Raw genomic sequence first — 17601 nt, forward strand, 5'->3', positions numbered from 1 at the left:
TATGGAAACAGTACTGTGCCCATTATTGTGTCATGCCTCTCTCCAGCAGTGACACCGTGACGATCCCTGGGTTAAACGTATGACCTTCCATCCACAGGTCAAGATACCTCTTGAACACAGCCAGCAAGATGCTCTGCCTCACATGGACCGGGATTGTATTACACAGCATAGGGAGTCTCTGGGTGATAACTGCATCCCTCCAACATGTCCAACATACATCCCTGCTAAGGTGTAAGTCACCTGCACTAGTGGTTCAGGTGGATCTGCCGATTCTGAGGTGGAGCATGTCCATTAATCCCTGTTTGGACATGGCCTCGCATGTCAGGCACAAGTCACCTCTAAGCAGACGGTATGTGAGTGAATAGAGTGGGAGTGTCTTCAATCTGGCAGCATATGACAGCTGTTGGGGTTCCTTGATCCTTTAGGTGGGGGACATTCAGGGTGTCTGCAATTGCTGCAGATGTTGGGTGACATACAGCCAGAATAGGGCATTCGACTCGATCACCGGTCTGATAAGTGAAGAGTACAGGGGAACAATGACCCACTAGATCTGGATGTGAATCCCATCCTGATCAGGTGGGCAATGTAGAAGGTCTTTCTAGCCACTTTAGCAATGTGAGTCTCAGAAGAATGGCGACTGTCAACCTGGGTCCCCAGGTCCATGATAACCTCCTCTGTGCTTAGAGGATTGCCACCTATATGGTAGCTTGGGGTCACCTTGCTTTTTCTGAAGGGTATGTCTACACATGTTGTGCACTTTGACTTCAGGCCATGGCCCTGGCACCAGATATCAGTTACTGTGAGTCCCTTCTGAAGGATATCCGTGTGTGATGCACTGTCCACCATGGTACCCAGTGTGCAGTCATCTGCAAACATTGTCAGCCAAAGTCCTCCCATGTTGGCCTGTACTTCTGGGAAGTACATGACAAACAATGAGGGCCAAGGACTGAGCCCTGTGTGACACCACCTGTGACCAGCCTGGAGTCTAACATAGTGCCAGCAACTCTAACTCTGTGGGTCCCGTCCTTAAGCCAGTTTGCAACCCATCTTGTGACATATGGGTTTACATTTCAGTTGTTAGGGTTTTCCACAATACCTGAGTGGGGTATTGTGTTGAAAGTGTTTGCAAGGCCAAGGTAGGCTGTATGGACTGCCTTTCCCCAACAATGGCCTAAGTGACCAATTTGAAGATGTCAACCCAGTACAAAAGGCATGATCTGCCCCTGACCAAGCCAAAATGGGATGGGTACAATGTCTGCATGTCCCCTATATCTTTGTTTATGAGCTCAATTATGATCCTCTCCATAGATTTGCAGACTACACTTGTTAAGCTTATGGGGCAGTAATTACCAGGGTCTGTAGAGGCACTGCCTTTGTGCAGATGTGCACAACTGGACCCTAACCAGGCTGTTGTGCACACTATGGAAATGTAAAGCGGTGATAGGACTAAAGCCCAGGATACTGACCACCACAGTGAAAGTACTGAAACACTACACTATACAGTGCTACAGTGTTAGGTCAGTATGAACGGATGTTGACAATTGTGTGCAAAGTATCCCATGCAAAACCTGCAGGCACAGTATACTCCCTGTTTTGTTCACACAAAAGCATTCGGACAGTAACTACACAACATGGCACAGAACACACAACCATAAACTGGAGGTATTTGTTGAAGGTCACACTCATCCACAAATGTGATGGGCTGCAGAGTTCAACATATGTAAAGCCCACACTGGGCATGCTCACACACTTAGATAAATGAGACATCTTTCACACAACATGCCATGGGAAGGCTGAACTGGGCATGCTCACACACTTGGTCCAAATGTTACTCCTAGCAACTGTGAAAACACACCAGAGGATGCTCATTCCCCTTTCTAGACACTGATCATGTAAGCACCCTATAAGTATATTGGAGAAAAGGAATCTCTCAGTAATCCAAATAGCGCGCTCTGCTAATGCGTCCGTCTGTAGTGTCATAACATAGTTAGGTAGGGGTTTGAATCCAGCAGGTGGCAAGTGTGTTTGAAGGGGGGTAAGTGTGTGTGTAAGTGTGTATGAAAGAATCATCCCTTTTGGCAACTGGGAAAACACACCACAGGATGATCATTCCACTTTCTAAACTCTGATGATGTCAGCACCCTATAAGTATATCAGGGGAAAGGAAATCCCCCAGTAATGCAAATAGCGCGCTGTGCTAATGCGTCCGTCTCTAGTGTCATAACATAGTTAGGTAGGGGTTTGAATCCAGCAGGTGGCAAGTGTGTGTGAAGGGGGTAAGTGTGTGTGTAAGTGTGTATGAAAGAAACATCCCTTTTGGCAACTGGGAAAACACACCACAGGATGATCATTCCACTTTCTAAACTCTGATGATGTCAGCACCCTATAAGTATATCAGGGAAAGGAAATCCCCAGTAATGCAAATAGCGCTGTGCTAATGCGTCCGTCTCTAGTGTCATAACCTAGTTAGGTAGGGGTTTGAATCCAGCAGGTGGCAAGTGTGTGTGAAGGGGGGTAAGTGTGTGTGTAAGTGTGTATGAAAGAAACATCCCTTTTGGCAACTGGGAAAACGCACCACAGGATGATCATTCCACTTTCTAAACTCTGATGATGTCAGCACCCTATAAGTATATCAGGGGAAAGGAAATCCCCCAGTAATGCAAATAGCGCGCTGTGCCAATGCGTCCGTCTCTAGTGTCATAACCTAGTTAGGTAGGGGGTTGAATCCAGCAGGTGGCAAGTGTGTGTGAAGGGGGGTAAGTGTGTGTGTAAGTGTGTATGAAAGAAACATCCCTTTTGGCAACTGGGAAAACACACCACAGGATGATCATTCCACTTTCTAAACTCTGATGATGTCAGCACCCTATAAGTATATCAGGGGAAAGGAAATCCCCCAGTAATGCAAATAGCACGCTGTGCTAATGCGTCCGTCTCCAGTGTCATAACATAGTTAGGTAGGGGTTTGAATCCAGCAGGTGGCAAGTGTGTGTGAAGGGGGTAAGTGTGTGTGTATGAAAGAAACATCCCTTTTGGCAACTGGGAAAACACACCACAGGATGCACATACCCCTTTCTAAACGATATCACAATTATGTATGGCTTTTGATTACAGACATGTCACGTGTGTTTTGCACACACAGAATGCCCATGTGTGTGGGTTGTCACTCACAATAATGCATGACATTGATTAAACCAGTTATGGCAATGCACACATGATGTATGTGTGTACCAAATACACATATGTACCTGTGACCTTCAATAGTTACCATGTGTGATGCCTGCCACATGTGAATACATGGTATTTGCACAGAGTAACATTATGACCGTGGTCTTCTGTGCAGGTGCAGCATGTGGGATGTGTATATACAGTGTGAGATGTAGATGCTATCAGCCTAGTAGTGAGGGATGCACACCTGGTCTGGGGCATATAGTCTACATGTTGTTGATGTACAGGAGCTGCATGTTTTCACCTGTTGTGGGAGTGGTAAGACAGTATTCCATAGCAATGCAGTGACTGCATGCTAAGAACCATTCAGCTAGGGTGTTGTAGCTACACTAAGTCATTAGCATTCAGTAATTTGTCAGAATTCCTGGTGAGGGTCTGATGCCAACCAAGGTCAGGGGTCTACCAGCCTGTGTCACTTGCTCAGTGATCCCTTCCATGTTCCCTATCATGTATCCCAGTGAGGGACATCCCACATCAGCTGTGGTGGCATGGACAATGACCGAGTCATATGTGTCCATGCATCTGACTGACTTGTATGTTTGTGTTATGTGGTGAACCATAGTGCCCCATGAGCATATCACTGTGACCTACACCTTTTCCAGCCTGGTGAGCATTGTCTCACTGTACTGGACAATAAAAGTACCTAACACAACTGCGGCAGTAGTGTTGTATAGCTGTACAGACTGTGCTTGTTTGACACACAGGATTTGTGTGCTATGTGTTATGCGTGCTGTGTGCAGGCCTAATGTATGCCTGTGTGCCAGCTGCAGAGATGTCTGCCAGTCATGCAGGATGCTATCCTTAGGCTTCACAACTGACCTGTTGTGTTTCCATGCTTGTATTGCTGTCCGTGTAGGTCCACATCAGATTGGTATTGCTGTCACTGTAGTATTTCATGCCACCAGACAGGTTATGCCAGTACTGGGTTCAGAGTGCTTAGTCCACAGTTTGGCCATGTGTTTCCATCTCATACATGTGATGTACATCCATGGGTAGGGGATAGGGTTGACTGTGTACATGTGGCAGCTGTGACATTACTACATGACACACATATTCCACAACTGTACCATAGAGGTGACTGACAACTGACCTTTGCACATGCTACCATAGTATTGAGATTACATTGGTGATTAACAGCACATAGGGACAATGGTGATAAAGATACATAGGTCCATAGGTTCGTACAGGGATGTCTGCCCAGGGCATGTATCCACCTAGCCAGAATGTGTGTGCCTTTCAACATGCATTGTGAATCTGTCTTGCTATGCCCTTTTCCAAGGTTAGTATACTGTGCCTCTGTCTCACAGTGACACATAAGTGATACCCAGGGTAACCCTACAATGTCACATCCTGTCATTAATATCACTCTTGAAGATAGTCACTGAGTCAGTCTGCCTAACCTCTATTGGGATAATATTCAGGAATGAAGGGAGCCTCTGAGTTGTGAATGTGCCCCTCCAGCATGTCCTGTGTATATCACTCCTGAGGTTCAAGTATTTCCAGCGTGTATCCTGGTGGGATCTGGATATTCTGAGATGCAGCATGGCCATTAACTGAGGGTATGACCTGGCCTTCTATGTCAGGCACAGATTGCCTATGAAGAGGCAGTATGTCACTGAGTAGAGCTGCTGTTACTTTAACCAGTCAGTATGTGGCATCTGTTTGAGCCCTTTGATCCCCTTGTCGAGGTACATATGTGGTATCTCCAGTTGCTGCAGGTGTCTGGTAAGGTGCATGCCGACAGGTTCATCATAGTCAATTATGGGCATGATGAGGGATGAGTAAAGGGGCACAATGTCCACCCCTGATCTACATGTGGATCCCATGATGATGTGGCCCATATAACATGCTTACCTAACCACTTTGTCCATGTTGTTGTCAAATGGTAGAATGCTATCAACCTGTGTACCCCAAGGTCCATAATTCCTTTGTCTGCACTTAATGGATTAACACATATGTAGTACGTTGTGGTCACTCTGTGTTTGACAAAGGGGATGACTATACGCTTTCTGTCATTCACGTTGAGGCCATGGCTGTGGCACAAGTCATGTGTTTGCAAGAGTCCCTTTTGGAGGGTGCGTGTGTTAGCTGGTGAGTTGATTATGGTGTACGGTTTGCAGTCACCTGCGACTTGCTGAGCCACAGTACTTCCATGTTGGCCTGTACCTATGATAAATATATAATGAAGATGACCGCTCCCAGGGCTGTGCCTTGTGGGACACCACTTGTACCAGGTTGGAGGGTGACATGGCTCCAGCAATTCTACCATGTGTGTTCTGCCCTTGAGCCACTGTGCAATACCCATAGTGACATAGGGGTTAATATGTACACTGGGGTATTGTATCCAAGGCTTATGCAAGGTTCAGGTAGGCTGTGTAGACCTCCTTCCCCTTGACAGTGGCCTTGGTGACTGTTTCAAAGAAATCAAACTGGTTGGAGAGGCAGGATCTGCCATTGACAAAGCCAAACTGTGTATGGTGACATGTCTGTAGGTCCACAATATCTAGATATGTGAGGTTCATGATGATCCTTGCCATAGCTTTGCAGACAAAGCTAGTCAGACATATGGGTCGAGTAGTGTCCAGGATCCGTGAAGGCACCACCTGAATGTTGAGGGACCACTGTTGCTGTATGCCACTCTCTGGCCACATATCGTGTATTAAGGCTGGGATTGAACAGTGGTGTTATGTCTGGGTGTAGCTCTTCTCATGGCTCATGTAGGACACAGCCTGGGACACTGTCTGGTCCCATTGATGCAGTCCGATGGATGTGCAGGAACACACTGCTCGTACAACAGGATAGTGAAACAAATATTTAATAGGTCCACACGATAGAACAAACAGGTTTAGCGCTTTCAACCATAAAAACACAGTCTTCCTCAGAACATTTGTTTAAAACCAAGTGAACCATTATATATTTTTCTAAACTAGATAATTGAATGGCATCTCCTATTTCAATCACCCGCCAAAATATTTAAAGACATATTATACCATGAACATTGTGCTGTGAACAAACTTTGTGTTTTGCTTCAGTTACACACATATCGTTTTAAAACCATTAAAAAATATATATGATAGCTATGAAAATGTATATGATAGCTAAAAAAAAATATAAATATAATGTCTAATAAAATATAATGTCTAATAAAATATGTACATCATACTGAGCTGTCCAAAAACAGGTTAAAGAATTGTAACTATTACAAATATACTGTGATGGGTAAATATATACAACTAAGAGCTGAGAAAAAAGCTGAGAAAAACTATAGCTGACCAACCAATATGTATATTGACATAGTTTATAAAGCTTGATGAGCACCCAAAATTGTCCTGGAAGAGATGTCAGATACAACTCATAGTTTAAATATCACGAATGTAATAATAAAAAGGGTTTGATGCTAATATAATCATTCAAACCCGGTTTCCGAGTTGAATCAGTTATTATCTGCCATCTACTTTCTTTGTGTGCAAGTTCATTTTTCCAATTACCTCCAAAGGGGGAAATGTATACCTGGTCAATAATACTAAAATGGAAACTGTGATCACTACCTTTCTCATTGATGTGTCTAAATAATGCGTTTTTGTTATCGCCTTTTTGTATCCTGTATTGATGTTCATACATTCGTTTCTTGAGCTGCCTCTCTGTTTTCCCTATATAGTGGGCATTACATGTTTTGCAAAGTGCCACATAAACCACACCCTTTGTTTCACAGTTTCCCTTCAGATCCTTAATGTAGGTGCAATTAATATCATTGAGCCTAAAGCCCTTAGCCTGATTGATGAATCTACATTGTTTGCACCTACCACACTTTGTTGTTCCTCTTTTGTCAAGTCTTGACATAGTACCTTTATTCGTACTGGCCCTTTCCAGCAAATTTTTTACATTAGAGGAAGTCTTGTATACATGTTTAGGTGCTTTACCTAAAATCTCGTTAGAATCAAGTGCTGCTAACAATTCCCAATGTCTAGCAAGAATATCTGTGATCATATGCGTGAAAGGTGTGTATGTAAGAACACATACTCTTTCCTTAAATACATTCACATTCTGTTTTCCCTTCATCATGCTGTAATTTCCCAAAATGGGCGTATATTTCGATCCCCATTGACTCTGTACCTGGTTAGTCACCTCCATTACCATCCTACCCGGATATCCATGGTCCAAAAACAGTTTTTTCAAAGTAGTGAGTTCTGTCATCATGATGTCCCTAGTGGAGGACATCCTTGCTACTCTAATGCTTTGGCCTTTAAGGATGTTCTTAAAAACATAAGGGGGATGGTTGCTAGTGTAATGAATGTAGTCATTCGAAAAAGTAGGCTTCCTATATACTCTAGATGTAAAGCCCTCAGTACTATGGCTGATAAGTGTGTCTAGGTAGGATATTTCTTCACGATGGTAATTGTGAGTGAACGTTAGAAAGTCTGTTGTTGAATTGAGGTAATTCATGAATTCGTCTAACCTGTCCACCGATCCATTCCATAGGATGAAGATGTCATCCAGATATCGAACATAGTAGGTGATATCAGAATCAAACTGGCTGTTGAACACAAATCTCGATTCCCATTCTAACATGACCAGGTTGGCGTACATGGGGGCACATGCTGCCCCCATGGCAACACCCCTGGTCTGCCTGAAAAATTCTCCCTGGAATGCCACAAAATTGTAATCCAAAACCAGCCCCATCATATCACAGATCAAATTGATCTTGTCCCAAGTGAATCCAGAATGTTTGCGTAGGCTACAAGCGAAAAATTCCAGTCCTTGTTCTTTGGGGATACTAGAGAACAAATCTTTGATGTCAATGGTAAGAAAGATGTTACATGCCTTCCATTTGTCACTAGTTAAATCACCCAAAAATCTCCAGGAATCTTTCATGATGTGAGTAATGGATTCATAAATGTTCTTCAGCCATCGGTCAATCAACTGTCCAATCTTGAAAGTCTTGGATCTAGATCCTGATACAATGGGCCGAAACGGAGGGTGTTCTAAACATTTGTGGATCTTGGGTATCCCTACCATCTTGCCCAAAATGGGATGATCTGTCTTCAAGAAGGTGTAGGTGTCATTAGTGATCCTATTGTCGATCAAATACTCCTCCAAACACAAGTCTATCCTTTTGAATCCAATGGAAATTTGGTTCAAGGATATGCTCTCATAATTACCCGTCTCGTGTAGGAGATGATGGATGGCATCATTGTACTCAGTGGTGTAAAAGACTACAACCCCACCTCCTTTATCGGGCTTCATAATTCGGATGTCCCTGTTGCCCATAAACTTCCTTAGGCATTCCCTCTCAGTCAAAGTAAGATTGTCATCGTATGTGATCCTGTCCTTTTTGATGTTCCTGTGTAAATGGTAGATATCATTACATACCATTTTTTCAAAATTGGCTATAGACGGATTGCTTGCTGGTATATAGGTGCTGACCTTCTTCAACTCTGTGCCCGCTATCCCAATTCCTCTGCTGGTCTGCATGGATTGGGTGTCCCCTTGTTTGTCGAATAACACTGCAAGGTTGAGCCTTCTACAATACATCTTCACTTCTTTAATGTTGTCAACTAAGTTCATCCCAGACATGGGAATGAACTTCATGCCCTTACTCAAAAGATTGACAAAATCAAAATCAATAACTAAGTCAGTGTAGTTATAAAGTTTGAACCCTTCACACTCAGTGATGGTAGGTAGTTGATTAGGAATACTAATAGAAACGTCTGTATTGTCTGTAATACCCCCCACCCTGATGTTAAGCTTGTTTGAAAGGGTGCAGCTGTCCCTCCACACTGCTGTTATTGGAAGAACTTCCATGATAGGATATACGAGGAGTAGATAATGTGACATGAGGCAATCTCACATGTGAAAAGTCTGAAAAAACAGTTGGCATAATGGAAAGGTTGACCCGTGTGTTCATCAGGTCCTCTGTAGATTTCCCACTGATAAAACCTTTCCCCCCCCTGTGGGAATATCTACCTGCTTGTCCTGTTTCATCTTTGATGCCTCTGGTGATTTCTTGCTGGAAAAAACCTCCCCCCCTGAAAATTTTCCTCTCTAAATCCACTTTTGGATGGATTCCTCCTAGTACGTGCCATGTGTTGAAGGTTATCCACATTTCTATTTGCCGGCCAAATGTATGCCCTATTATCTTTATAGGAATCTAAATCACGTGTTATTTTGTTGTGTTTCCTCTCAACAATACCTGATATTTTCTGATCTGCCACCGTGTATTGTTTCTTGTATAGTTCCCTCCACTGATCAAAATCTACATGATTAGTGATGGTAAAATTCATACTTTCTACTTCCTTAGTTAATCTAACCAGCTTAACATCATTGTATTTGATCAACAATTTTATGAATGCGGCTCCAAAACCATCAAACAATTAATTGAATTCGTGAATCACATCTGTCCCATACTCTATACCCAAAGGGAGTTTGAAAAATCTCAAACCCTTGGGTACAATTTTGTACTCAAGACACTTGGTTAAATAGCTACAATCAACCTTAGTATTTTTGATAGCCACTAATTTACGTCCAAAATCATAAATCAACTCTCTCACAGAAAATTCTGTCCCGATGGGTTTACTGGATTTGATTTTAGATTTACATGTATACTCCCCTTGCTTATCAAAATAATCAAAATTTTCATCCAAAAACTGTTCGATTAAAACATTATTATTGGTTTCTACATGTGCACAAACATTATTACTACATGTAACAACCTTATGTGCATGACCCATATTATCTAATTTACTGTTAACATTGTTACAACACGCATTAGATAAATTATGGGTAACAGTCTGAGTTGTAATACCTTTCGGAAGGTGTATGCTCTTGGTTTTATCATGCCCATATGTCTTAGTCCCACAACAATCCTTCGGTCGAGCTCCAGCAATAAATTTCTCACGTCGTGCTCTGCTGACACTGAAATCAAAGGTAAAGTCTTGTTCGGATACATTCAGCACCCTTTCGTTAGTAAAATTGTCATCTTCCTGCAAAAATAAGTCCAAGCCCATATCATATGTCGATTTGTCTCTAATGGGCAAATCAATGTTAGTTGTACCACATTTACGATTATCATCCACGACACTGTCCGTGTCCCTCAGCTCTCTCGAAGCGCAGTCCGAGATGCGTGTCGTGCACCACTAGCTGCTCCGGAGATGACGCTGACATCCCAGCTTTACGTTTAGTGCTTTCCAGTCTGTCCGGACTACAACTTCCAATGACATCCCTTTGTGAACCTTCAGTTACACTACTGGGTCTGACTTTGTTGTGAAGAGTGGTTACAAGTCCTGTAACCAATTCCATCAGTCGATGCACCTCGTTCTTTAAAGCGGACATATCTGCCCTTAAGGTGTCCACTTCTTCCTTGTACGACAAGGCAACACCAAGTTCCGCTGAACCATCCATCACGAAAATCAAAACTAAGGAACAGTAAATAAAGCACCAGCAACTGATAACCACAGTCCGATGGATGTGCAGGAACACACTGCTCGTACAACAGGATAGTGAAACAAATATTTAATAGGTCCACACGATAGAACAAACAGGTTTAGCGCTTTCAACCATAAAAACACAGTCTTCCTCAGAACATTTGTTTAAAACCAAGTGAACCATTATATATTTTTCTAAACTAGATAATTGAATGGCATCTCCTATTTCAATCACCCGCCAAAATATTTAAAGACATATTATACCATGAACATTGTGCTGTGAACAAACTTTGTGTTTTGCTTCAGTTACACACATATCGTTTTAAAACCATTAAAAAATATATATGATAGCCATGAAAATGTATATGATAGCTAAAAAAATATATAAATATAATGTCTAATAAAATATAATGTCTAATAAAATATGTACAACATACTGAGCTGTCCAAAAACAGGTTAAGGAATTGTAACTATTACAAATATACTGTGATGGGTAAATATATACAACTAAGAGCTGAGAAAAAAGCTGAGAAAAACTATAGCTGACCAACCAATATGTATATTGACATAGTTTATAAAGCTTGATGAGCACCCAAAATTGTCCTGGAAGAGATGTCAGATACACCTCATAGTTTAAATATCATGAAACGAATGTATGAACATCAATACAGGATACAAAAAGGCGATAACAAAAACGCATTATTTAGACACATCAATGAGAAAGGTAGTGATCACAGTTTCCATTTTAGTATTATTGACCAGGTATACATTTCCCCCTTTGGAGGTAATTGGAAAAATGAACTTGCACACAAAGAAAGTAGATGGCAGATAATAACTGATTCAACTCGGAAACCGGGTTTGAATGATTATATTAGCATCAAACCCTTTTTATTATTACATTCGTGATATTTAAACTATGAGTTGTATCTGACATCTCTTCCAGGACAATTTTGGGTGCTCATCAAGCTTTATAAACTATGTCAATATACATATTGGTTGGTCAGCTATAGTTTTTCTCAGCTTTTTTCTCAGCTCTTAGTTGTATATATTTACCCATCACAGTATATTTGTAATAGTTACAATTCTTTAACCTGTTTTTGGACAGCTCAGTATGTTGTACATATTTTATTAGACATTATATTTTATTAGACATTATATTTATATATTTTTTTAGCTATCATATACATTTTCATAGCTATCATATATATTTTTTAATGGTTTTAAAACGATATGTGTGTAACTGAAGCAAAACACAAAGTTTGTTCACAGCACAATGTTCATGGTATAATATGTCTTTAAATATTTTGGCGGGTGATTGAAATAGGAGATGCCATTCAATTATCTAGTTTAGAAAAATATATAATGGTTCACTTGGTTTTAAACAAATGTTCTGAGGAAGACTGTGTTTTTATGGTTGAAAGCGCTAAACCTGTTTGTTCTATCGTGTGGATCTATTAAATATTTGTTTCACTATCCTGTTGTACGAGCAGTGTGTTCCTGCACATCCATCGGACTGTGGTTATCAGTTGCTGGTGCTTTATTTACTGTTCCTTAGTTTTGATTTTCGTGATGGATGGTTCAGCGGAACTTGGTGCTGCCTTGTCGTACAAGGAGGAAGTGGACACCTTAAGGGCAGATATGTCCGCTTTAAAGAACGAGGTGCATCGACTGATGGAATTGGTTACAGGACTTGTAACCACTCTTCACAACAAAGTCAGACCCAGTAGTGTAACTGAAGCTTCACAAAGGGATGTCGTTGGAAGTTGTAGTCCGGACAGACTGGAAAGCACTAAACGTAAAGCTGGGATGTCAGCGTCATCTCCGGAGCAGCTAGTGGTGCACGCATTACGTACTCCGGACTGTGCGTTTCCGAGAGAGCTGAGGGACACGGACAGTGTCGTGGATGATAATCGTAAATGTGGTACAACTAACATTGATTTGCCCATTAGAGACAAATCGACATATGATATGGGCTTGGACTTATTTTTGCAGGAAGATGACAATTTTACTAATGAAAGGGTGCTGAATGTATCCGAACAAGACTTTACCTTTGATTTCAGTGTCAGCAGAGCACGACGTGAGAAATTTATTGCTGGAGCTCGACCGAAGGATTGTTGTGGGACTAAGACATATGGGCATGATAAAACCAAGAGCATACACCTTCCGAAAGGTATTACAACTCAGACTGTTACCCATAATTTATCTAATGCGTGTTGTAACAATGTTAACAGTAAATTAGATAATATGGGTCATGCAGATAAGGTTGTTACATGTAGTAATAATGTTTGTGCACATGTAGAAACCAATAATAATGTTTTAATCGAACAGTTTTTGGATGAAAATTTCGATTATTTTGATAAGCAAGGGGAGTATACATGTAAATCTAAAATCAAATCCAGTAAACCCAACGGGACAGAGTTTTCTGTGAGAGAGTTGATTTATGATTTTGGACGTAAATTAGTGGCTATCAAAAATACTAAGGTTGATTGTAGCTATTTAACCAAGTGTCTTGAGTACAAAATTGTACCCAAGGGTTTGAGATTTTTCAAACTCCCTTTGGGTATAGAGTATGGGACAGATGTGATTCACGAATTCAATGAATTGTTTGATGGTTTTGGAGCCGCATTCATAAAATTGTTGATCAAATACAATGATGTTAAGCTGGTTAGATTAACTAAGGAAGTAGAAAGTATGAATTTTACCATCACTAATCATGTAGATTTTGATCAGTGGAGGGAACTATACAAGAAACAATACACGGTGGCAGATCAGAAAATATCAGGTATTGTTGAGAGGAAACACAACAAAATAACACGTGATTTAGATTCCTATAAAGATAATAGGGCATACATTTGGCCGGCAAATAGAAATGTGGATAACCTTCAACACATGGCACGTACTAGGAGGAATCCATCCAAAAGTGGATTTAGAGAGGAAAATTTTCAGGGGGGGAGGTTTTTTCCAGCAAGAAATCACCAGAGGCATCAAAGATGAAACAGGACAAGCAGGTAGATATTCCCACGGGGGGGGGGGGGGGAGGTTTTATCAGTGGGAAATCTACAGAGGACCTGATGAACACACGGGTCAACCTTTCCATTATGCCAACTGTTTTTTCAGACTTTTCACATGTGAGATTGCCTCATGTCACATTATCTACTCCTCGTATATCCTATCATGGAAGTTCTTCCAATAACAGCAGTGTGGAGGACAGCTGCACCCTTTCAAACAAGCTTAACATCAGGGTGGGGGGTATTACAGACAATACAGACGTTTCTATTAGTATTCATAATCAACTACCTACCATCACTGAGTGTGAAGGGTTCAAACTTTATAACTACACTGACTTAGTTATTGATTTTGATTTTGTCAATCTTTTGAGTAAGGGCATGAAGTTCATTCCCATGTCTGGGATGAACTTAGTTGACAACATTAAAGAAGTGAAGATGTATTGTAGAAGGCTCAACCTTGCAGTGTTATTCGACAAACAAGGGGACACCCAATCCATGCAGACCAGCAGAGGAATTGGGATAGCGGGCACAGAGTTGAAGAAGGTCAGCACCTATATACCAGCAAGCAATCCGTCTATAGCCAATTTTGAAAAAATGGTATGTAATGATATCTACCATTTACACAGGAACATCAAAAAGGACAGGATCACATACGATGACAATCTTACTTTGACTGAGAGGGAATGCCTAAGGAAGTTTATGGGCAACAGGGACATCCGAATTATGAAGCCCGATAAAGGAGGTGGGGTTATAGTCTTTTACACCACTGAGTACAATGATGCCATCCATCATCTCCTACACGAGACGGGTAATTATGAGAGCATATCCTTGAACCAAATTTCCATTGGATTCAAAAGGATAGACTTGTGTTTGGAGGAGTATTTGATCGACAATAGGATCACTAATGACACCTACACCTTCTTGAAGACAGATCATTCCATTTTGGGCAAGATGGTAGGGATACCCAAGATCCACAAATGTTTAGAACACCCTCCGTTTCGGCCCATTGTATCAGGATCTAGATCCAAGACTTTCAAGATTGGACAGTTGATTGACTGATGGCTGAAGAACATTTATGAATCCATTACTCACATCATGAAAGATTCCTGGAGATTTTTGGGTGATTTAACTAGTGACAAATGGAAGGCATGTAACATCTTTCTTACCATTGACATCAAAGATTTGTTCTCTAGTATCCCCAAAGAACAAGGACTGGAATTTTTCGCTTGTAGCCTACGCAAACATTCTGGATTCACTTGGGACAAGATCAATTTGATCTGTGATATGATGGGGCTGGTTTTGGATTACAATTTTGTGGCATTCCAGGAGAATTTTTCAGGCAGACCAGGGGTGTTGCCATGGGGGCAGCATGTGCCCCCATGTACGCCAACCTGGTCATGTTAGAATGGGAATCGAGATTTGTGTTCAACAGCCAGTTTGATTCTGATATCACCTACTATGTTCGATATCTGGATGACATCTTCATCCTATGGAATGGATCGGTGGACAGGTTAGACGAATTCATGAATTACCTCAATTCAACAACAGACTTTCTAACGTTCACTCACAATTACCATCGTGAAGAAATATCCTACCTAGACACACTTATCAGCCATAGTACTGAGGGCTTTACATCTAGAGTATATAGGAAGCCTACTTTTTCGAATGACTACATTCATTACACTAGCAACCATCCCCCTTATGTTTTTAAGAACATCCTTAAAGGCCAAAGCATTAGAGTAGCAAGGATGTCCTCCACTAGGGACATCATGATGACAGAACTCACTACTTTGAAAAAACTGTTTTTGGACCGTGGATATCCGGGTAGGATGGTAATGGAGGTGACTAACCAGGTACAGAGTCAATGGGGATCGAAATATACGCCCATTTTGGGAAATTACAGCATGATGAAGGGAAAACAGAATGTGAATGTATTTAAGGAAAGAGTATGTGTTCTTACATACACACCTTTCACGCATATGATCACAGATATTCTTGCTAGACATTGGGAATTGTTAGCAGCACTTGATTCTAACGAGATTTTAGGTAAAGCACCTAAACATGTATACAAGACTGCCCCTAATGTAAAAAAATTGCTGGAAAGGGCCAGTACGAATAAAGGTACTATGTCAAGACTTGACAAAAGAGGAACAACAAAGTGTGGTAGGTGCAAACAATGTAGATTCATCAATCAGGCTAAGGGCTTTAGGCTCAATGATATTAATTGCACCTACATTAAGGGTCTGAAGGGAAACTGTGAAACAAAGGGTGTGGTTTATGTGGCACTTTGCAAAACATGTAATGCCCACTATATAGGGAAAACAGAGAGGCAGCTCAAGAAACAAATGTATGAACATCAATACAGGATACAAAAAGGCGATAACAAAAACGCATTATTTAGACACATCAATGAGAAAGGTAGTGATCACAGTTTCCATTTTAGTATTATTGACCAGGTATACATTTCCCCCTTTGGAGGTAATTGGAAAAATGAACTTGCACACAAAGAAAGTAGATGGCAGATAATAACTGATACAACTGGAAAACCGGGTTTGAATGATTATATTAGCATCAAACCCTTTTTATTATTACATTCGTGATATTTAAACTATGAGTTGTATCTGACATCTCTTCCAGGACAATTTTGGGTGCTCATCAAGCTTTATAAACTATGTCAATATACATATTGGTTGGTCAGCTATAGTTTTTCTCAGCTTTTTTCTCAGCTCTTAGTTGTATATATTTACCCATCACAGTATATTTGTAATAGTTACAATTCTTTAACCTGTTTTTGGACAGCTCAGTATGTTGTACATATTTTATTAGACATTATATTTTATTAGACATTATATTTATATATTTTTTTAGCTATCATATACATTTTCATAGCTATCATATATATTTTTTAATGGTTTTAAAACGATATGTGTGTAACTGAAGCAAAACACAAAGTTTGTTCACAGCACAATGTTCATGGTATAATATGTCTTTAAATATTTTGGCGGGTGATTGAAATAGGAGATGCCATTCAATTATCTAGTTTAGAAAAATATATAATGGTTCACTTGGTTTTAAACAAATGTTCTGAGGAAGACTGTGTTTTTATGGTTGAAAGCGCTAAACCTGTTTGTTCTATCGTGTGGACCTATTAAATATTTGTTTCACTATCCTGTTGTACGAGCAGTGTGTTCCTGCACATCCATCGGACTGTGGTTATCAGTTGCTGGTGCTTTATTTACTGTTCCATTGATGCAGTGTTTATTGCTTTGGGAAGGGCATCTCTTACCTGAGCATCTGTGATGTCAGGGGGGCAGCACTGTGCCGCGAGACATATTTGCCCTTTTGGTGTGGTGGGGGGAGAAGGCAGCATTGAACCTGCCCACTGGGATGATGGCAATGTCTGCATGTTTTGTATTTTGTGTGACATCTTGGATTACCTCTGAGCATATCTGGGTAGTACCACCCAGGTTACTAACATAACTACAGGCAGCCTTGTGATTATCCTCAGTGGCTTGTGGAACCCTCTCTCAAAGATGGCCTTAGACAATCATGTGGGTGCCTGTAGTTGTCTTCCAATACTCATCAGTGGTGCCTTCACATTTTGGGAGGTTGTTGTATCATGTAGTGGCGTCATCCTTCTATTGTATAGTGTGTTTATGGCTGGTGTCCGGCACCCAGGACATCTGCCTTTGGAGAATTGGGTCATGCTTTCATATGTGGCTTCATGATTCATGCATTCCTGAATGTGTCCATAGAATGCCTTTATACAGGTATCTGCAGTCTGGTCCATATTGTCAACAGGCCTTGGCCCTTTGAAGGTTTCCACATCATTTATGAGGGGTGTGAACTTGCTTGACATGAGCTGTTGGCAGACGTGCCGCCCTCCAGACAGAGCAAGGTGAGGGTCACAGTTAGCTACTTGTCGGGTGATAGCATGTGCCACATAA

The 17601-nt window shown here is 41.1% G+C and overlaps 1 protein-coding gene across 3 annotated transcripts in view; it reads left to right on the forward strand.

The window, feature by feature from the left end:
• The window catches only part of DNAAF1 (dynein axonemal assembly factor 1), a 1332504-nt gene that overhangs the window by 428450 nt on the left and 886453 nt on the right, over positions 1–17601 (forward strand). The gene's annotated exons all lie outside the window — the stretch shown is intronic.

The sequence above is a fragment of the Protopterus annectens genome, chromosome 8.part1 (genome assembly GCF_019279795.1).
Source record: "Protopterus annectens isolate FY-2018-M chromosome 8.part1, PAN1.0, whole genome shotgun sequence".
NCBI classification, from domain to species: domain Eukaryota; kingdom Metazoa; phylum Chordata; order Ceratodontiformes; family Protopteridae; genus Protopterus; species Protopterus annectens.